The following is a 24,325-nucleotide window of genomic DNA, read 5'->3' as shown; positions in this document are numbered from 1 at the left end:
TCTTTCTAATCTTCATCTCTTTATAAGTTTTAATTTGCTATTTTCAAGAAAATAATTTGAACTTCATTTTGTTCTTAAATAGTTTTGAACTTATTGTTGAATTTGATATTCTTGAATATAGATTTATTTAAATAAAAAATTAGAAATAACAATATTATGAAAATTATATATCTGTATTTTAATATTTGGAGATTAAAATCTTTTGATTTTCAACTCTATTTGAATTTTATACTGATTTGAAGACATAAAAACTTTGTTAGAATTCAAAGTTCATTCGATTGGCGATTTAAAGAACATAAAAACTTCATCATTGACTAAAAGCAAGTTGAATAAAGATTGATTCTTTGTAGTTAGCATTCTAGAAACTAATTTGTTTGTCTAATTGCGACAACAAGATGACTAATGAAAATGAAGTCAATGTTGGAACAGTAAATGTTGCAACAACAACTACTGCTTCTTCCAGTCATCCTAGTATTGCTCCTACCATGGCATGGCACAGGCTGAAAAACCAAGAAATGTTCTGGTGTAGATTTTAAGAGAAAGAAACAAAATATGTTATTCTATTTGACTACCTTCAGTCTACGTAGTTCATCAATAATAGTGTTCCCGTTTTGCCGGAATCATCTCTAGATGATGAACGCTTCTTTGTGCCTGAATCTTGAAAGCACTCAGATTTTCTATGTAAAAACTAGAATTTGAGTAGGCTACAAGATGATTTATACAGTGTGTACAACAACATGAATACCTCAAGATAACTTTGTAGTAATTTGGAAAAGAAGTACGAAATAGAAGATGCCGAAATGAAGAAATTCATAGTTGTAAATTTTCTGGACTTCAAAATAGTAAATAATAAAGTTGTTGTTATCCAAGTTCATGAATTGTAAGTCACAATATATGAAGAAGGTTTGGTTATGAATGATGCATTTATAGTGGATATCATAATTGAGAAGTAACCTCCTTCATAGAAGGACTTCAAAAATTAATAGAAATACAAACACAAAGAGATGATAGTTGAAGATCTCGTTATAAGATTTATAATTAAAAAGGATATCAAGGCTATATAAAGAGTTCATGTGAAAATTTAGTAATATCTGGAACAAACATCGTAACGTTAATGGAAATGAAGAAAATATCTGGATAGCAAAGCAATCCTCCTAAGAAGAAATCCAAAGGAAATTGCTTCAATTATGTAAAAGTTGATCATAAGGATCCTGCTTGTCGGGTTCCAAAAAAAGGGAAAGAAAAAAAAATCTATCAAATGTGACTAATCCAAAAAAGAAATGGACAACCTTTGTATCATGCCTTGTGAAAGCAATATGGTTGGTAATTCAAGAGAATAGTGGATGGAATCTGATGCCTACTTCTACATTTTTGCTAGCGAAGAGCTCTGTGCATCATATACTCTAGCTCAACCTGATGAGAAAAATATTCATGGCAACTCTGCTACTGGAAAAGTTGAAGAAAAAGGCAAGATTAGCTTGTAAATAACATTTGGCAAAATGGTGACACTAAACAATATCCTTAATTTTCTTGGGTTGTAAAAGAACTTAGTTTCAACATCACTTCTTACTAAGAATGGATTTAGATGTGTGTTTATTTCTGATAAATTTGAAATAATTAAGAATGAAGTATATGTAGGGAAAGTTACTGTCATAACTCAAACTCGATTCTGGCCGTGACGAGTATCTTAAGCCCATTGTGGGCCGGAGACCACCCCCTTAGCCTTACCTCAAGTGCACATTAACAATAAAAAGTGGAAGACACCCAAAATAGCAAAAATAAATATAGATAAACTAAATGATATTTCTAAGAATCCAAACAAACAAACAACCCATACTTGTCCACAAAACCCTCTAAACAAAGAGTACAAACTAAATCGGGACATTCTCCCGACTATGACAAAAAGAATCCAAAGTACTAAGATAATAAAGAAACCTGTAAAATGATAAGGCCTTTTGAAGGATGGATCCTCACCACTTCACAGCAAATCCACATGAGTACTCAACTACCTAACGCTAATAGGAGCAATAGAAAATCCCTTGAATGCTACATCATAAAATGATGCAGTGTTCAAGGACGGTCAGTGGGGTGAGCACTGGAAAGTAACTTATGGGATATGGAAAAAATAATTCAATGACCAAAATCCAGTCATAAAACATTTGCACCACGTTCATATACTTATATATAGGATGTCAGGATAGGGACAAGGGTCATGAACATAAGATTTTAAAGTATTAGCCTAAACTATGTAGCTCAGTCTGTCCTAAAGGCACCCATGGGCTATATGGGTCCATGTCTCCCTGTTGAAAGGGTCCCAGTGCGTGTTAGCCACATGAATCGAGGAAAAAATGAGAAAAGACTAAAAATATCAAGGTAATAACCCTCCCAAAATATATGTATAATATATGCACCAAGCACACGGTCATATGGACCCCTAACGCCGGCAAATGTGATTTTCAGTGTTGATCCTCCTAGGAACTACGATCCTCCTAGGAACTACAACTTCACAATGAGCTACACAATTTTCTTTAAGCCCAATTTAAAATACTTTTCACATAAACCAACCACTAACCTAAGAGTTATTTATTAAGTCATTTACCAACACATATCATCATACCAATATACTTACCAGTTAATTCAATTATGACAAATCAATCCATATAACCAAATTGACTCCCAAGTTCTAATAAAAATACAAAACCAAGGTCACCAAGGTCATCCAAAACTATATTAATTCATTTATCCTTTTATGCAATGCAATGGGTTCAAAAGACAAGTTAAACTATGCAATTATCCATATTAAAAATTAAGTTAACAAGGCGGGTTGAGGTTAATGCAATTAACAAGACAAAATTTCGTTAATTTGGGGAAAACCATGTCCCCCATTCAAAACATTAATACAATGCTCCAATTTAGTCCCCATAACCATAAATTAGAGCATGAATTAATAATTTAAAACATGTGGAAAGCAATTCAAGTAAACTCAATAAAAATTCCTCAACCATTAGGCCCATAAATGTTGTGAATGCATCAGTTGATTGAGTACCATCTTCACTTTCTTGAGTCTCTTTCTCTTTATTTTAACCTACACATCAGATTCAAGAGCAAGTAAATTTAGCTGATTCAATATTTAAGAAAATAATGATCTTGATCAATTTTGAAATAAAAAATTCCATACTATTTTGTTTTTAATCTCTTCAGATATGTCCTTACATACTCGATCAGGTTTTCTTCTTCTAGTAACCACAAAGAATTTTTTATTTGTCAAAGCACCAAAATGTTCCTTCCTTTTTTCTCAGTTACATGCAAGTCAGCATTAAAATATTATCAAGTAAAGTCAACAAGTTCATAGTAACAATATGAGAAAACACCAAACTCGGTGATTAGAGAAAAACTTATTTTGCCCGTAGTGTGAGGATACTTAAACTTTTTCCTATTTTCTTTGTTAGTAATGGATTTATCCTACAAGACAATATTTATGAATAAGTTTTTAATAAACATATCGAGACAATGAAAGTTTTAACATGTAGAATTTGATGCCTTATATAGAAAGAAAGAAAAACGTAAAAAGGAAGATCAGGCGTGATGAATTCAATAATAAATATTTGCTAATAATAATGTAATAGTTGTTCACATTTATATCATACCTCAGCTTTTTCGGAATTCCAATACTTAAGGAGATCCTCAAATACTAGTTTTGAAACAATGCTAGGCCTTTTTGCCCTTCGAATTTCATTATCGGTGTAGACATAAAAGTGATCTTTCTTGAGTCTAAACTTATACCCTCTAAAAGCAGTAATTGCTCATAGCCCAATCTTTTCCATTGTTGAGAATGACATATTTCTCCTATAATTTGGTTGAATTGAATTAGTGTAAAAACTGTGAAAAGCTTTCTAAGTAGAAATCAAAATATTGATAACTTAGAACCTAAATATAGCTCCACATATCATCGTGTGTCTTCAACTTTGTCCAACTGGGATTAAGAGGATAAAATGTCTCATTCCATGCCAATGCGCCAAGAAAGCTGGAAAATTCAATGAGCGCTACTTTAGTTAGACCAATAGACTAGTTCAACTCATTTAGCACTATCAGTTGATAGTCAGTCTATCCATGTACTGCTTGCATTTGTGTATTTCCTCTTTTTCTTTTTTTAGTTGAAGGTACTACAATAATATCAATAACAAAATTACTGAAATGTAGATAATATATATATATATATATTTATCCTTTCCTTCTCCAGATTGTTCATTTGCTTAAAAATTAGTGAGTTGTGACTGATCTTGCTGCACTCGTTCAGCTGTGGTTTATGATGCACGAATAGTGGGAGTGGCAACTCTTGTCGTACTTGCTCCTCTTCTGGTGCTGCAAGAGAGGTGGAATCTGGAGACACCTGTTGCACTTGTTCTGGTACTTGAGATATAGCTGCCATATGTTGCACTTGTTCTGGTACTTGAGATATAGCTGGCACCTATTGCACTTGTTCTGGGAGCTACTAGTGATCCAGCTGGAAGAAAGTTTTTAGCTTTCTGATAATTTCTCGAACACCCTTGTTGATTCATGATTCTTTAAGACTCTGTAAGATCAAGAACAAAAATGTAATGTGAAGCTGGTTAAAATAACAAAAAAAAACACAAAACCTTTCATTGCTAGACTAGCTAGTCAGGCATGGATTCCTCAGATATTCAGAAGTGTATTATCGTTGTTTATTAGTTATCTGATTTCCACATTTTTGTTTTGTCACATAATATCTTCTATTCCTGGAAGGGATGATAGGTGCAGTTAAAAAGTCCTACTCAAGAACCAGATATGACCGGCTGGATGTTTTGCTGTAGAAGGTGAAAAAGATAGGACCTAGATATAAGTAGAACAATTATAGTAATTGTAACCTACCCTGTTATATATTTATGTGTGTGTGGTACAAAAAATATGTGCACAGAAAAATGAACTTGGTTCATCCCTGCTCTTTTTAATCATATATAAAGAAATGTATTTGCTTCATCATTTAATTAGAAGCACATGTAATCTACCAAAAAATATCTGGAAATTAATTAGTATTTCTAAAATTTTGTGTGAGATAAAATAAGAGCAATCCAAGCAAAATAGTCGATTTCCAGCAAAGATATATATGGTGATTGCATGTTTCATTTCTACTCTTTTAAATCATATATAAAGCAGTGTATTTGCTTCATCAGTTAATTAGAACCACATGCAAAAAAACAAAAAATATCTGAAAATTAATTAGTATATCTTAAGAATTCTATGTGAGATAAAATAAGAGCAATCCAAGCAAATTAATTGATTCCCAACAAAGACACATGCTGACTGCATGTTTCATTTTTTGCTAATTAACCTTCTTGAAGAAATGAATCCACCATGGCTCAATGGAAATCCAATCCAAACAAGATGAAAATATGGATGAAATTCAATTGGGGATAAAACAGCAGCCAAAGGGTTGATTTTCCAGAACAATCGAGATAGACAACTACAACATGACCAATGAAATCCTACAGAACAATCAAGACACACAACAAAGGTAAAACATCACAATGTTTTCAGATACAAAGAAAGAAGTACTATGACACTATAAGGCACATATAAAGAATGTCAACAAGATCAAGAGCTTCTCATGATATAAGATCAAATAAACTTCACCAAATTTGAAACACTATACAAAAGAACCCAATAACTAACTGAAAAGGCTAATCATGAAATAAAGGAAAAATAAGTTAGAAATTAGAGAATAGAGAAGGACACAGTTTTATTTACACATAAACATACAAATCAAGAAACTAGTGAAACATGCAAACTCAGACACTGATAAAAGAGACAACATAACCAAGCCTTAAAGCATTCTAGACACCAGGAAGATAGTAAATCTAGGAAATCAAGGAAAAGGTCAATTATGTTACCAATAACAATAAAAATCAATTTCTCTAAAATCTAATAATGGTCAAATACTCAAATTACAAGGCAATAAACAAAACCACCACTAGAAAATGCATCTAAAACCAAGGGAAAAGGGAAGAGAGTCCTAATTTTCTCTAAAAAGTGTAATTTCCACAAATGGATTAAGAGAAATAGAAGCCAAAATCCATTCAATTTACTTCACTATCATTTTCATTTCCTAAAAATGACTTATTTCCAGCCAAGCTGGGGTGTCTAAAGTCTAACCCTCAAATATAAAACCTTTTCCAAATATAGTAACTTATCCTCTGTAGCAACTCAAAAATAACTTAAGATAGAGTTAAGGATAGATTAAAGTACAATTGGACCTATGGACTACCCTTAGCCCTTAGAGCAGAATTTCACACCTGCAACAACGCCAAACTTCTAGTACATGTATCTTACTCATAGCGAGAGATATTTTTCTCACTTTCAAAGACGCATCCACAATTTAAAGCAAATAAAAACAAAATAACACTGCACAAAGGGAGAAGATAGAGTGTAGGAACCGAATTCAGCATAATTAAGAAGCTTTGGTTCAAACTTCAAACCGTACATTTGTACAGAGAAGTACATTTCATATGTACAGAGAAGGCATTCATGTCCCACGAGCTGTTAGAGAGCATCTTGCAAAAAAAATAGAATTAAATTATATAGATGAACTGAAAAAACTTTTTCAGCTTGTATAGCAATAAGAACAACTAAATGCGATTACCAGCATCCACTGAGACTAAACATAAAAAAGGTGCATTTAATCTGCATAGCATATCTAAAATCTAGATCACAATCACTACTTTTGTAATGAGGCTGGTGACTCATCGCAGTCAGTAAGCATGCCATAAGAAAATCACTGCTCGATTCTATCTTATTTTATCTAATAGTTTCTAAATTATGTAGTATATCTAGGCCCACAGGCAAAATATATGACATAGTAGTCAGTGTTATGGAACCAAACCTATTAGATTATGTTGGATCGCCGATCAGATAACTGTGTACTCAAAGGGCCAACAAGTTGCTTTAAAATCCCACTAAACCAAGGATAATCAGCAGCCTTAAAATTCCTGCAATTTGGATTGCACAACCTGAAAAGGTTTTATTTAAATACATTATTCCCAATAGAGATAAAACAAAACTATCAGACCCTGGAGGTGCTGCATAATGCTCCAAAACTCCCAAAATCCATATTCTCAATAAAGATAAAACAAACTTATCACACCCCTAATATACCTAAAATGGATATCTTGAAAGAATGGCTGCCAACTTAGAAGAAGCTCCTAGTGTTGCATAGTCTACTGAATCCCATGAAAGAAATGAATAAGCAAATACTAAGTCGCAATGTTCTCTCTATATTAAGAATTAAAGTGATTCAATTTCTAAACAGGCATGGATATAAAATATGTACGAAAAGAAAATTTAACACTCTCAAAAAAATGAAATTAATGATGAGCATATATTTAAAAGAACTTTCTTATCTAATCATCTGCCTCTATCCAATCCCAATCATTATCGTCAAACTCATCCTCGGGTTCGGATGTTTTCACAACTATCTCTTTTGAATGTTCTTCAGTAGATGGATTATCAACATCAACAATGGCTCAGTTTTCTCTTTCCCATCTAAAGGTACCCTTACAAATCTAGTTGAGGGACCAATGTCATCATTAGGCCCCCTCAAAAATGTTTCTCCAATATTAGGAAAATTTTCTTTCTCTAGATCATACAAATCAGCAGGGAGTTTATTCCTTGTATAATAAACATCCTTCTCAATTGGATTCGGAACATAAAAAACTTGATAAACTTATTATGCCAACACATGCCAACACAAAAGGATTATCTTGACTGCATAACGTGTTGTAGTATACCTGAGTTAACCCATGCCCATCTACTTCTTTCTGATGCCAATTACATCTAAAAAAATACAACACTAAAATAACCATAGTAATCAATCTCAATGATATCTCAAATGACTCCACAATAAACTACCTCTCCATCTATGGGATTTTGGTCCCTAGCACTAGTAAAACTATCAGTTATTGCTTATAAAGTCACTCTACAATTCTGAGTCTTGAATACGGCATCCTGATCTTTTGTATGAAATCGATATCCATTGATGAAATATGAGTTATATAAGCCCCCTAGATAGCCATTTTATTTGATGGGATACTTCAACATTTTTAACTTTCTATTCAAACCAACTGCTGAATTCACGACTATAATTCCTTGCTCTTACCCATGCATTAGATCTAGTATGATTACTTAATGAATTTTTATGTTCCCTGCAATTAAGAATATTGAAAATATAATTACTAGGCCTTTATAAATAGATGTTTATGTACCTTATCATATACAAATAAATAAAGTTTAATATGTAAATATTTTATTCAATGAACTTTTCCACTTCTTCATCTCTCATGTTAAAAAGGACATATCGATGTGCTTCATAACATAACTTTGCATCCATAAAAAAGTGCAATTTTTTGTATTCTCACTTCCAATTGGATGACCACTCTTAGGGAATATAAGGAACAAATTTAGAATGGATTCCTCATCTTTAATTTGGTACCTACTAAATCGCATCTTCACACCATCATGTAGGTATCTTGAACAAAAGTCAAGCACTCTTCAACCAAATAACTTTCTGCTATTGATGCTTCTGGACATAATCGATTACGAACAATCCCCTTAAGGTTACATAGGGCCCTCTCAATGGAATATATCCAACAAAGATGAATAGGATTCCCAAGCTTATTTTTATTTACTAAATGAACAGGAAAATGTAGCATTATATCAAAAAATGCTGGAAGAAAAATCATTTCAAGGTTAGATGTAATTTCACTAATTTCAAACTCCAGTTTTTTAAGATCTCTCGGCCTAATTACCTTACTACATATGGCTCTAAAAAAATTTCACAACCTAATCAATATCAATGCAACATTCTTAGGTAGCACTTTTCTAACAACAACCTGTAGCAAGTGATGCATTATAAAATGAGCATCATGACTCTTGTACCCTGATATCTTTATCTCCTTTATATGCACGCAATCTGATATATTTGAAGCACACCCTTTAGGTAATTTGACATTTTTCAAGGTCTGCAAAACAATGTTTTCTATTCCGGTTCCATGGAGAATGAAGATTAAGCCAAACTTACCTTTCCTTTACTATCTTCTACCAGTTGTAGCTCCTCCTGCATTCTTATTTCTTGTTAGTCATATTGAGAATTTAAATAATTATTTGACTTTCCATCTATCTCTAATAAAGTCCCAAGCAAACTATCACATATATTCTTTTGTGTGCATTGGATCAAGATTGTGCCTCAATTTGTTATCTGGCCAATATAAAAATTCAAAAAAAATAGATCTTTTCTTCAAAGGACCCTTATTATCTCGAGACCTTTTCTTTTTGCCCTTTCCAAAAACATCGTTGAATTCGCGCTTCTATACCCAACAAAGGAATGGATGCGGGTCTATGTTCCTTCTTAGCATCAAATGACTTCCTATATTTTTGCAGTGGATGATCATGAGGCAAAAATCTCTGATAAACCAGATAACACATCTTTCGACTATGTTAGAGATATTAAGAGCATATTTTATGATTGCAAGTAGGGCATGCCAATTTTCCCTTAGTGTTCCATCCTGAAAGCATTGCTAATGCTGGAAAATCACTAATTGTCTATATTAAGGTTGCAGGCATTTTGAATGTTTGTTTGGTTTCGACATCATATGTATCTATTCCAGATTCCTATAGTTTATTTAATTCATCAAGTAGTGGTTGTAATACACATCTATTTCATTTCCAAGAGAAGATGGCCGTGGAATAATCATTGACAACATAAGATACTCTGGCTTCATGCAAATCGATGGTGATAAATTATAGTTCATCAGCATAACATGCCACATTCTATGAGAAATACTCATGGTTCAAAATGAATTGAAACCATCACTTGAGAGACCTAACCTAACATTATGAGAATCTCTAGAGAAGTCTGGATACAAATTATCAAAATCCTTCCATGCTTAGCCATCAGCAGGATGTCGTAGATTTCTGTCATTCGATCATTCATTAGCATGCCATTTCATTGCAATGCTGTTTCAGGACACATGAACATCCTCTGAGGCCTAGCCTTTAAGGAAAAATATTTTTTTAAAACCTTTATGGGAATTTTAGAGCTTGCATTGGTTGAGGAACCACTAATACTCTTCCATCTAGAAGTCCCATATACAAAGCAAATCTCAGCTTTCTCATTATGCTTCAAAAATAACATGCAATCATTAGGGCATGCATGTATTTTTTTCATAATCAAGATCCAAATCTCTTATCATATTTCTGGCCTTATTGAAAGACTCTGGTATCAGACCAAAGGGAAAGGCCTTTTTTATCAACACTAAGAGATCTGAAAATGTTGCATTACTCAACCCATGCAATGATTTAAATAAGGATAAACTAAAATTCTCACACCCCGAATATAATTATTATTTTCCTTCCTCCAATAATTTAAAAATTTTAGTTGCATCTTCAGGTAATCCCTCTCCAACTCCTCCTACATGCCTCAATTCAACATCTATATTTCTAAACGTATCGTGAAGTAGTCCATTAATATCATAACGCATATTAGAACCTTTATCATCATTGATTGGACGATGTGTCTTTCTCGAGGAAGCAATTTCTCCATGGAAAGTCCATTTGGTGTAACTAGTAAGAAACTCTCTAGAAAGCAAGTGATCATCACCACATCTCTATTCTGCTAATATTGATTCTTGTAGTCTCTACAAGGACATAATATCTTATTTTCATGAGAAGCTCATTCAAATACCTTTTCAAGAAAATATTTCACTCCACGCTTGAACTCATCAGACCATATTAAACAATTCATCCAAATTTTATCCTCACTATCCATTAAAATCCTACATAACACAACAAAATCACCAAAATTGTGATTCATGCTAAGCTAAAATATGAACATTGTCAACCACATGAAACAGGCGGCCCAAGAAATTTGCACAAAAATTTTAACAGTGTCAACCACATGAAACAGGCGGCCCAAGAAATTTGCACAAAAATTTTAACAGTTTAACAAACATAAGCAATCCAAACTAAGAACACTTTACTGAATAGAAGAACAAAATTATTAGGTTTTGAGATTGCAAACTTAAGGGTATCTCTTATCTATGTTGCTTGGACTCTTCAAAAATGTGAACCAACAATAACAACATCAATGAACCCATGTACAAGTATTATTGGATTTAGACATTTTAAATAGTAGTAATACTTAGGGGTAACGTTCGGTAATTCGGTTCGATTTTATTTTTTTTAATTTTTGATTTCAGTAGTTATAGATTGTGCATCACATTTAGCTAGAAGTCTAAAACAAGGCAATCTATAAGAGAAGGTTCTTAAGCGAGCATACAACCAAATGGTTCCTATTAATGTTAATGGTTATCCCCTAATTTAGCCTTCCTCATTTTTCATGTGATACTACACCTTATGTGCAATACCCCGTACTTCTACCTATCTTAAAATCATCCTAAAATGTTAAAGACTTGATATCAAAATTTTAACTTTTAATCATGTGGGAAATTGAATAAGCTTTCTATCGATACCAAATTCGCCCAAATCCGACGCCCGAGCAAAGAGTTAGAACTATTTTAGTAAGATAGTGTGCCACCTGAGCCATCAACGCATTGCGGATCATGTCAAAATGGCAATTGTCAAAATCTAGTGGGCCTCCTCAATTATGGCGCGTTGCAGCAAAGGTCAAATCCAGAGTAGTTAATTTCCAGTGTCTTAGCGCGATACCACCGCATCGCGGTAAGATTCCAGGTCCCGTACAATATAGCAATGCGATTTCACCACGGCGTGCTATCAGCCCAGTTCCCAATTGGCAATTTCCAATGGCATGATGCGATAGCACCACTTCACGCCAAGTGCCCAAATCGGTGTTTCAGTGACGAAAAATAAAAACTTTCTAAGGGCAATTGGGTCTTTTTCCATGACCTAGATAAGCCTTTAACCATAAAATTATGCCTTAAAAACCCTATTATATCACTTTTCCTCACTTTCTCAAAAGAAAAAAATCATTCTCCCTCAAGAGGCAAAACCCTAGCCCCAAGTTTCAAAAGCAAATCTCAAGAATCCTCCAAGAACTTCAAAAAACTCGCAATCAAGGTATGTCAAGTGTTGATTCATGGGCCCCTTTCACCCATGAAGACCAAGAATTCCCTTTCAATTCAAAGATTGTATATTTAAGAATGTTCATGATTTATTTGAATTGGAATTCATGTTCATGTTGTTGTTAGGATTTGATCCATGTTATAAACTATTAATTTCAAGAATTGATCTTAGTGTGCGATAATTTATGTGGTATTCTTGATAAACCCTTCAACTTGCAAGTTGAATTATGTAGCCATGATGATTTCATTTATTGATTATTGTATAACCAAAGCATGCTCCCCAAGTGTTTGATAAAATGCCTATGTGAAGAAAATAGTGTCTTCATAGCATGTTATTATGAAATCTCCATTCATGTACAAGTTAGCGCATGTAAAGTGTTTGATGAAATGTCTTAGTTAATGAATTATGGATATATGGAGCAATTGTTGTGCTTTCAAGCTTGTGCCATGATTTACTTTTATGCTATCGAGTCCTGAGGGTATTAAATACCGGATAATTTAGCTGTGTGCCTAGAGCCAGTGTCATGTTTTCACGATACTCTCAGTAAAGCGATGATCAGTAGAATTTAGTCAGTCATGTGACTCAAGAAAACTCAGTAAACTCAGTATCAGTCCAGTCCCATTCAGTAATCTCTTACTCATTAATCTCAGGAATCTCAGTGATATCAGTTAGTCATCATGTCACAGTAGTATTCAGTCCAAACCTTAGTAAACTCAATAAGCTAGCAGAATTCAGTAGTATTCTATTAGTTAACAGAATTTAGTAGTATTCCATCAGTCAACGAAAATCCAGTGAACTTAGTTCAATCTAGTTAATTAGTAAAATCAGTAACAGATCAGTCCAGCCTAGTATAAACTAGGAAATCAGTTCTGTGTCTATTCAGTAGGGAGTAGGATTTAGCATCGAGCAAACTCAGGGATGAGGACACACACTGTCAGCCAGCAAAGGGTATGATCCTTAGTAGCAATCCCTGCATTCCAGAACTACGTCGCCAGCGTAGGTTGAGATGTACCCCTACGAGTCTAGGGACTATACATCTTATTTGAGTTTTCCTTATAGGAGGGATTGACGAAAGAGCTCCCTGTTAGAGAGGGTTTACTCACAGCTTGTCATTACCCGTGGCATGGTACTGGCACCCTTCCAGATGGGGTTACAGGTTGGACCTCACCTGTTCAGATTCGGGGCATGTCGGTTAGATGATTACCTCCCACAGTCTCAGTTTCAGATTCAGTCTCAGTAATAGAACTCAGTTCACTTCTACAGATATCAGGACTATCAGATATAGTCACTCAGCTCAGTATGGAACTCGACTAGTTCCGTCATATTTCAGGATTGTCAAATATAGTCATCCAGCTTCGTATAGTATTTAGATCAGTTATTTATAATCAGGACTATCAGAAACAGTCTTTCAGTTATCAATTACTAGTAAACTCAGATATCAGTAAATCCATGTTGTCAGTAGAATTAGTAGTCAGAACTCAGTATTCAGTACTATCACGACATCAGTTACAGTTACGTATCATGCATATATTCTCATATTTATGTATATAGTAAGTTAGTATTGTTCATGCATATGAACCCTTTGCATTCAGCTTACCTCACTTGCATACCAGTATATTCAATCGTACTAACACATTTGAACTATGGTATTTTATACCATAGGTTTAGAAGCACGAGCTATCTACCATCCTTAGTAGATCAGACGTCCAGCAGCCAGACAAGCAGTAAGTCCTCATCATTTGAGGATAGCATGATTATTTTATTACTTTATTATTTTAGTAATTCGAAGTTAGTTGGGAACATGTCCCATCAACTCTACAGATTTCAAAAAGTTTAGAGGCTTTCAGACTACAACATGTTTCAGATAGTTTATTTCAGTTTTAGGTATTGTTATATCCCATTACAAATATTGTTTTTTATTCAGTAATAGTTTTGAACCTTATAGCCTTACATCTTATATTCTGCATTTTTACAGTATATTATTCAGTGCTCAATTATAGATATCAGTCATGGGTTAGCTTATGGCCTTTCGGGGTCATGAGCATCGTGTAACATTTCGAGTACCAGATTTGGGGCATTACAAACTTGATATCAGAGCCTAAGGTTCAAAGTGTCCTAGGAAATCTGAAAAGTCGCATCTAGTAGAGTCTTATGCATGGGTGTGTTGTGCACCACACTTATGTGCAGGAGGCTATGAGATGTTTTAGGAACAGTTTCCCTTTTTTCAGAATTCATGTCGTGCCAGTGAGCATAATCTCCAATTATTTTCTCAGTCTAATCTGCTTCTTCCTCTCGCTTATAGAATATGCCTTCCAAAGGGGGCTAGTGAAAGAAGAATCGGTAATCAGTCAGCACCTCATCCCATTTAGACAGATCCCCTGGACAAATATGTTTCCCATGCAGAATTCAGGACTGCGTTTACAACTCTAGCAAATTCAGTCACAACTTAGAATGAATGGCCAGTTGTTATTCCAGCCAACCCAGTAGCCAATTCAGCTGCAGCCAGGATTTGAGACTTCACTCGAATGAATCCTCACTATTCTCCGATTCTAAGTCCGAAGAGGGTCCACAGGAATTCCTCGACCAGGTTCAGAAAGTCACAGACATCATGGGAGTGACATCCAGTAAGAGTGCAGAGTTAGCCGCTTATTAGCTACAAGATGTAGCCCATACGTGGTCTAAACAGTGGGAAGTAGACAGCGATATACATGCAGGGCCCATAGAATGGGAGGAGTTTGCTACGACCTTCTTAGATAGATTCTTTCCCCTAGAGTAGAAAAAAGCCAAAGTGTTAGTTTATCAATCTCAGACAAGGTAGCAAGAATGTAAAAGAATACTCCCTCAAGTTCACCTAGTTAGTCAGGTATGCTCCCTCTGTAGTAGTAGACAATAGATCCAAAATGCGTAAGTTTGTGTCTGGGGTTTCAGGTAGAGTGGTTAAGGAGTGTAGGACTGCGATATTGATTAAGGAACTGTACATATCTAGACTTATGGTCCATGCTCAACAGATTGAAGAGCAGAAACTTAAGAAGAAGGAAAGAGAGAATAAGAAAGCCAAAACAGGTAGTTATAGTTTTTCTCAGCCAGGGTCACAAGGTGGTAACCGTTCTCAGCATAGTTAGAAGTTTTAAGTTCTAGCTCCTTCCTCAGCCAGTGCTTCAGTTCCTAAGTTCAGAAACGGTAGCAAAGATAGGGCACCAGGCTTCAAATCTCAGAATAGTGCAAGCATTATTCGCACTCATTCACTTTGCGAAGAATGTGGTAAGTATCTTAAGAGTGTAGAGCCGACAGTAATGTGTGTTTTGAATATGGCAAGTCAGGTCACAAGGTTCGAGACTTTCTTAAACCCGATCCACAAAGTCAGCACGGTCGTCCTTTAACTCAGTCCAGTCGCCCAAATCAGTAGGGTGCCATTTCCCGTGCCTCCAGTAGGCAACGCCTAAATAGACTATGCATTTCAATCCTGACAAAATCAGGGAAGTCCTCCTGAAGCAACCACTGGTATGTTACAGATCCCTCATTTACATGTTTATGCTTTTTCAAATTCAGGGACTTCTTCTTTTTATTTTATAACTCTTTACATACTAGTCAACTTTAAGGTCAGACCAGATATTAACAGGACCTTTCTCAGTCTCCGCCCAGCGGGTCAGTCTATCATAGCCCGATAGTGTGCAGGAACTGTCCAGTTATGGTACCTCAGAAATCCAGGCCTTCAGGTTCTAATAGTAATACCAGTATGTGTAGGAAATCAGTAAGGGGCCCAGCCCATTCCTATCTCTATGCAAAGTTTTGTACTTCAACTATCACGATACTTACGCATGCTTCACGTCACAATCCCATGCACCCAGCTTATATCCACGCGTTTTTCATAAAATAGTGTGTGTTTTAAGTTCCTAGTATGAGGAGTTTTGGCTTACTCAATGTTACGAATCATGTTCCATGAGTATAGAAATATCAGACTCAGGTCATGCAGCTCATGACTCATGCACTTATGTCCTATCTTACAGTATGTTTAGCCCACATGACTCATGCTCCACTCCTAGTGATCAGCAAAACTCAGATTATGTCACGTATAACCTCAATTTAAATACCTTGGTGAATTCGTGATGTTGATGTTCCGTCCCTAAGTGCTCAATTACAACATTATTCAGTAGTCATTCTGTATTCAGTATCTAGTAAAAGACTTAGATATTCCTACAGTACCATGGCTTTCAACTATCAGTTACTTAACCATCAGAATTCAGAATGTCCGTATAAGTTTAAACCTCAATTATCAGAAAACCAGCATTCAATCCCAGTTATAATATTAGTTATGGTTACATTCTAAATTACCGTCTTAGCTACAATCTCAGTCCCAATCCTAGTCCAGCCAGATCAGAAACTCAGTTCACTTTCAGGATTACCCGACCATAGCATATGGCCATCAGTTACTCATTAGTATTTTAGTACCTCAGTTACAGAATGTTTCTGAATCATGTCATGCGCTTGGTCTCGCAATTACAAGTAATATAGTTTTCATAAATCCATGCCCAGTCACCTCATGTCACTCATTCAGTCCTTACCTCCTATGCATAATAATCTATAGCCTCAGGTTAGTTATTCAGACTAAGTACAGTTCAGTCTTATATGCCCAATATTCATCTATTTGTTATTCAGTTAATCAGATCAATTAGTATATTTATGCATTCGTGTTCAACACCATGTGAACCTTTTCAGTAGTCTCAGTTGCAGTGCATAAGGTTTAGTCACTTTATCTTAGATGATGTTTCATAGGCCTTGCCTCATAATACAAGAATCCTAGCCATGTAGCGATCTCCCATTCAGATGTCTTACTCAAACCAGGCCAAGATTCGCTTCTCTCTACAGTCATTAGAATTTTATAAAAAGAGTGTCATAGAAATGCTCCAGTCGAGTATAAGTTTTTAGCATGAGTTAGTACGCAGATCCAGTAGTTCAATTTAGCAGTCAGGCGAGCAAATTCGGACGGCGTGGTTTCCATCTTTCCATCCAGTCGCACTATTCGGAGTCTCATGAATGTGATCATTCTAAAATGGACTAACCAGGTAGTTGCGTGTTCATCCCAGTTCATGCATCATGTCTTAGTTTCAGATCTCTAATATATAGTCACGATTTAGTTCTTAGGTGCCTTGTGCATTACCTCAGTTTTTCTCATAGCTCAGCAAAGTCAGCCCAGCATTCTTCAAAGAAGCATAGTGTCCCAAGAAGGAGATACACTATAATTCCCCAAAACTTTCATGACATAAACATGCCGCTCTCTTCTAGTAATGAATCCAATTTGGGGTAAGAGGTGCTCATGAGTTGACCCTCAAACTCTAATCTCAGCTGTAAGCCACGTATTCAAGGTACTCAGTTCAGATGATATTCAGCTCATGTATCACGTTCCAGAATCAGTTACGTTCTCATTTTTCTGTTCATGCATATTTAGTAATTAATCTCAGGCTCATTAGTATTTTTAGTTTAAGGAAACATCTTCCTTGAACTTATTCAGTTTCATGCTCAGATTTTTATCAAAAACTCGGTATCAAGAATTTCCATTACAAACCTGGTATCAATTACCATTAGATATTCAGTCATGCAGTCATGTGTCAGTCCAATCATGTATTCATGCATCAGATATGCATATTCAATATGATACATTTAGTTCATCAGTCATGTCAGGCATGTACTCTAGTCTCAGTTGCTCATGATCTGTATGTACTACAGCTTATCATTTCTCCTATTTTAGTAAGTCTCATTCGAGGACGAATGTTCCCAAGGGGGAGACATTGTAATACCCCATAGTTCTACCTATCTTTAAATCATCCCAAAAAAATTAAAAACTTGCTATGAAGATAAATACACTTTTGTACATATGGAATTTTCAAAATTTTGACTTTTTATCATATGAAAAATTGAACAAGCTTTCCATCGATACCAAATTCACCCAAATCCGATGCTTGGGCAAAAAATTAGAGCCATTTTAGTAAGATAGTGTGCCACCTGAGCCATCAACGCGTCGCGGATCATGCCAAAATGAAAATTGTCAAAATCCAGTGGGCCTCCGTGATTATGGTGCGGCGCTCAAAGGCTCAAGTCTAGAGTTATCAGTTTCCAGTGTCTCAGAGCGATACCACCGCATTGCGGTAAGATTCCAGGTCCCATCCAGTATTGCAACGTGATTTCACTGTGTCGCCCTGTCATCCCAGTTCCCAATTGGCAATTTCCAATGGTATGACGTGATAGTGCCACTTCGTGCCAGGTGCCCAAATTGGGTTTTCTATGATGAAAAATAAAAACTTTCTAAGGGCAATTGGGTTTTTTTCCATGACCCAAATCAGCCTTTAACCACAAAATTATGCCCTAAAAACCCTATTATATCACTTTTCCTCACTTTCAAAATCATTCTCTCTTAAGAGGAAAAAACCCTAGCCCCAAGTTTCAAAAACAAATCTCAAGAATCCCTCCAAGAACTTCAAGAAACTCACAATCAAGGTATGTCAAGTGTTGATTCATGGGTCCGTTTCACCCATGAAGCTCAAGAATCCCTTTTCAATTCAAAGATTATATATTTAAGAATGTTCATGATTTATTTGAATTAGAATTCATGTTCATGTTGTTGTTGGGTTTTGATCCATATTATAGACTATTAATTTCAAGAATTGATCTTAGTGTGTGATGATTTATGTGGTATTCTTGATAAACCCTTTAACTTGCAAGTTGAATTAAGTAGCCATGATAATTTGATTTATTGATTATTGTATAACCAAAGCATGCTCCCCTGTGTTTGATAAAATGCCTATGTGAAGAAAATAGTGTCTTCATAGCATGTTATTATGAAATCCCCATTCATGTACAAGTTAGTGCATGTAAAGTGTTTGATGAAATGTCTTAGTCAATGAATTATGGATATATGTATCCATTGTTGTGCTTTCAAGCTTGTGCCATGATTTACTTTTATACTATCGAGTCCTAGGGTATTAAATACCCAAAAATTTAGTTGCGTGCCTAGAGCCAGTGTCATGTTTTCACGATACTCTCAGTAAAGCGATGATCAGTAGAATTCAGTCAGTCATGTGACTCAGGAAAACTCAGTAAACTCGGTATCAGTCCAGTCCCATTCAGTAATCTCATTAATCTCAGGAATCTCAGTGATCTCAGTTAGTCATCATGTCTCAGTAGTATTCAGTTTAGACCTTAGTAAACACAGTCAGCTAGCAGAACTCAATTGCATTCTATCAGTTAAAAGAATTCAATAGTATTTCGTCAGTCAAAGAAAATCCAGTGAACTCAGTTCAATCTAGTTAACCAGTAAAATCAGTAACAAATCAATCCAGCCTAGTATAATCTAGGAAATCAATTGTGTCTATTTAGTTGGGGGTAAGATTCAGCACCGAGTGAACCCAGGGATGAGGACACACACTGTCAGCTACTAGAGGGTGCGATCCTTAGTAGCAATCCCTGCATTCCAGAACTACATAGCCATCGTAGGTTGAGATGTACCCCTACGAGTCTAGGGACTATACATCTCATTTGAGTTTTCCTTACAAGAGGGGTTGACGGAAGATCTCCCTGTCAGAGAGGGTTTACTCTCAGCTTGTCTTTACTCGTGGCATGGTACTGACACCCTTCCAGCTGGGGTTATAGGTTGGACCCCACTAGTTGAGATTCGGGGCATGTTGGTTAGATGATTACCTCCTACAGTCTCAGTTTCAGATTCAATCTCGGTAATAGAACTCAGTTCAGTTCTACAGATATCAGGACTGTCAAAAATAGTCACTCAGATCAGTAAGGAACTCAGCTAGTTCCATCATATTTTAGGACTATCAGATACAGTCATCCAGCTCCGTATAACACTTAGATCAGTTATTTAAAATCAAGACTGTCAGAAATAGTCTTTCAATCATCAGTTACTAATAAACTCAGATATCAGTAAATCCATGTTGTCAATAGACTCAGTAGTCAGAACTCAGTATTCAGTCCTATCCTGACCTCTGTTACAGTTATGTATTCATGCATGTATTCTCACGTTTATGTATAAAGTCAGTTAGCATTGTTCATGTATATAAACCCTTCGCAATTAGCTTACCTCACTTGCATACCAGTATATTCAATCGTACAGATGCATTTACGCTATGGTGTTTTATACCATAGGTTTAGAAGAACGAGCACCAAGCATCCTCAGTAGATCAGACGTTCAGCAGCCAGACTAGCAGTGAGTCCTTATCATTCGAGGATAGCATGATTATTTTATTACTTTATTATTTCAGTAGTTCAGAGTTAGTTGGAGATTAGTTGGGGACATGTCCCATCAACTCCACAGATTTCAGACAGTTTAGAGGCTTTCAGAATACAGCATGTTTCAGACAGTTTATTTCAGTTTTGGATATTGTTATACCCCATTACAGACATTGTTTTATATTTAGTATTAGTTCAGTTTTGAACCTTATGGCCTTACATCTTATATTTTGTATATTTACTGTATATTATTCGGTGCTCAGTTATAGATATTAGTCATGGGTTAGCTTGTGATCCTTCAGGGTCATAAGCACCGTGTAACATTCCGAGTACCAGATTTGGGGCATTATATTATGCATGTGCCATAGATTACTAAACTCCTCCTTGTTGAGGTTCTCAGTGAGGAATCTGTTTAGATTACAGGCTAAATTTGATTGTAATTCCAGGAAAAAGCCTAAGATGGAAAGTTTGGTGGTAATCGGTAAGGATTGATTAAAGGAAAAGTGGCGAACAACACTTTTCCAGTGAGCGGTATCTAATGGAGTTTGGCTACTGTAAAGTAGATCTCAAGGCTTTCAAGTTTTATTCGGTCATACTAGTAAAAAATTATCATCAAGTTTATCACACTTAACATAAAATTCAAGCAAAGTGCTACCGACATATACATTAGATTCAAATTTTCTTTGAATCACTTTTGCATGAATGGACTGAAACAAATTAAAAATGGACTAAACTGACATATACATCAGATTCAAACTTTCCTTTCATAGGAACATACTCAAACATTTTCTCCGCGATGCGTAAGTCAAAACACTTTGTGTACATGTTACCCTATTACCATACATAATTTAGGAGAAAGTATAACAAATTCTGGATGCAAATAAATTGTTACCATGTAGGATCAAGGATAAATATGCTATTTCAGTGTTAGTAGAAGAATATATGGATAGAGAGAGTAAAGAGAGACCACTTACCTATGACAAATAAACTCCATATAGAAATGGTCCAAGGATACTTAGAATCAATAGAGAGAGTGCACCTGTTTCATCATCCAATTGAAAGATTTCACAAACTAACAAATTAAATGAAAATTCCAGTAATAAACCTTATGGAATTACAATAAGCAAATAGAAATAATAGCAAATTAATACATCAATATCTGGCCTTTCTACTTCTTTAGAGGTAGAGGTATGGACTGCGTACATCTTACCCTCCCCAGACCTCACTATGTGGGAATACACTGGGTTTGTTGTTGTAATACATCAATATCTGCATACCAACCTTCAATACACCTGAATTATCAAGCATGAGCAAACAACCATGTTAAACATATATATATGATCTGATTCTATATACATAACCACCTGGATTATCTGCTTATGAATTAATTGGGATATATTTGTTTGTTTATTGCTTAAGTTGAACAGAAGCACTTTTGTCATTTCCCAGATATAGCTAGTATCGATATTGAACTTAGTTTTTTTTTCCTTCTTAAACAAGGCGAACACATACTAATGCTAGTTTTTTTTCTACCTGTTGAACACAAAACGTGCACGTGGACAACCCTGCTTTTGGTGCTTCTATATCTCCAGTGTTTCAATTTGTCATGTGAGTTGCGATGTACCAATGAGATAATTTGTTAGTTGTTACATACTATGTACTAATGAACTTTTAGAAGTGAAAGCTGATGTGACAAATAGCTTTTCCTATCTATTTGAGATTGATTTGATGAAACAGTTTTAAGCATATTTTGTGAACTGAAAGTTATATTCCATCTGCTACTTTTATCAATGGTAATATTCCAAAATCTTTGAAATTTTTTAGCTTCCTAGAAGCTTGGCCAAACACATAATACAAGTAGTTTTAATCCTCCATTACTGCTCCACATTGGCCTGATTTATCTTTTGCGATAAGGCTCTCAACTATACTGTTATTGTTTTGAGCTCTATTCAGAGAAGTGTTCCCCTTTTTTGGAATGTCGATAAGAATGGAAGATGGTGCAACTTACATACTAAGAGACTAAGTCAATTAAAATAAATTCGATAATGCAACAAGAAGCTAAACTGAATAAAGAAAATAAGATAAAACTCTCATTGAATTGCTATGCAAATGTAATAGATGCAAGTACTATTAAATTTTTATCTCAGGTACTATAACATCAAGCATACAACATGAGTTGCAACGTAAAGTCTCTTTTCAACGAATCTTAACTACAAATCACACCTAGCTTACAGCCACAACACACAAATACCAAAAATCAAAATAATTAAACAACCATAAATGACAAGTAGTTTAAAGTTTCATCTTTTTAAGGTTTTCACCTGAAAACCACAACAAACCTGCAGCAACAGTACACAGTCAACAAAAAAAAATCCAACAAACACCCGAAAAAGCTCAAAAATCTTATCGTTTTGAAAAATTTCAATGGAAAATCATGGTTAATCAACAAACAAACCACAAGGTACCCCAAAAAATTTACAATAAGAGAACAATAGAACAAAATCTCATTTCTTTTAATAATTTCAAATGAAAACATCCCCACTAACTTGCAGCCATAGCACCACAAACACCCAAACCTAAAAAATAATCATACACCAATTTCCCTCAAAATTCCATCGTTCTCTAAGAATTTTAATAAAAAATCACAACAACTCTATAGCCACAGCACGATGTCGGCACTGTGAAGTGTGATTCGACCGTTGTGCAACTATTATTAGATTAAGGAATACTAGGAAGGGATTCAACTTACTATTAGGATTCAGTTTCTAGATCTGAGTGGTGGTCAGAGTGTCGGTCGGTGCGGTGATCGGAGCGGCGGTCGGCGCAGCAATCGACAGTCGGCTCACGACTTATCACAGTGCGTGAAAATATTTATCGATGAGAGTGAGTTGGTGTTTGTGATTGAGAGAAAAAAATTTCTTATATATCTTTTTTATTTTTATTATATATTTTTTAAATTTTTGGAAGATTTTGTGAAAAAATAGGGAGGAAAATAGCTTTTTTATCCCAATAAAGTATTGTCATAGGTGACTTTATGGAAACGGTTCAAGTAACCATTGCTATAAGAAACCCTATTTCAATGGTTATCCATTAATAGCAATGGTTATAGAACTACTAGAACAATTCTTTTTTGCAACGGTTGGAAATGTTGTAATAGACCATCTATCGCAACACTTTTATAACCGTCGCCAAAAAGTCCATTGTCATAGGCCCAATTTCTGGTAGCGAGTAACCAAATTAGGTTGGGGTCGAATCTACAAGGAATACGTGAAACTATCTTACAAACTTGCTGAAATCATTGGGTAGTACAAGAAGTAAATCGGGGGATTTTGCTTTGAACAGCAAGAAGTAACAAAACTCCAATGCTTTTGGTTGTAAACAATCTAAAACAAATGCTAGTACTGTGTTCCCTTGGCTTTCTAACTTAGTAGGTTTATCGTGCTCTTTCAAACCATCCCAATATCTTGCATGCAGAATCTGATAAGTTATGTATCACTAACTGTATTGTGAACGCCTTAGTGAATTTCACTATTTACCTTTTAAGTCTGAGAGTGTCGCCTTACTAACCCTTATCCTAGATTACAAATTAACTATTACCTTTTGAGTCTCTTATTAATTAGATGAAGATAATTATCTTAAGTAGATAAGGTTGATTAGCTTATATCAATTATTAACTCCAAATTATTGTTGTGATCTTCTTTCCCACTCTCTATCGTTCTTTTGAATAAGTAGCAAATATAGGCGGATTCTTAACATTTGAAACTACTAAGAAATCTATTAAACTAAATATGATCACAAAACATGCAAGAATATTAGTTGGGAACAACATTGCACTTCCCCTACCTTGTTATTTAGTCAGGGTTCCCACAACCCTAGCTAAGGGATTTAGCTGCTCATCGACGTGAAACAATCACTGGAATTCATAATTGAAAGTATTAAATCAATCTCACAATTATTTACGATCAAAAACCCAAAGTCT

General features: G+C 35.2%; 1 long non-coding RNA gene across 4 annotated transcripts; it reads right to left on the bottom strand.

Annotated features, from left to right (window-relative positions):
• Positions 1–2,721: 2,721 nt before the first annotated feature.
• Positions 2,722–23,327, bottom strand: LOC107848216. 4 transcript variants are annotated; one of them, XR_001667908.2, is made up of 7 exons: positions 23,096–23,321; positions 21,550–21,638; positions 21,321–21,385; positions 6,899–7,025; positions 6,500–6,569; positions 3,928–4,573; positions 2,722–3,846 (listed from the first exon to the last, which is right to left on the bottom strand). It is a non-coding gene; the product is annotated as an uncharacterized LOC107848216 (long non-coding RNA). The 4 variants fall into 4 exon arrangements; XR_007053755.1 differs by having other exon boundaries at positions 2,741–3,085; positions 3,648–4,573; positions 23,096–23,325; XR_007053753.1 differs by lacking the exon at positions 2,722–3,846 and having other exon boundaries at positions 4,026–4,573; positions 21,498–21,638; positions 23,096–23,327.
• Positions 23,328–24,325: the final 998 nt, after the last annotated feature.

The sequence above is a fragment of the Capsicum annuum genome, chromosome 1 (genome assembly GCF_002878395.1).
Source record: "Capsicum annuum cultivar UCD-10X-F1 chromosome 1, UCD10Xv1.1, whole genome shotgun sequence".
Lineage (NCBI taxonomy): Eukaryota > Viridiplantae > Streptophyta > Magnoliopsida > Solanales > Solanaceae > Capsicum > Capsicum annuum.
This window is presented reverse-complemented; position numbering and strand designations above follow the sequence as displayed.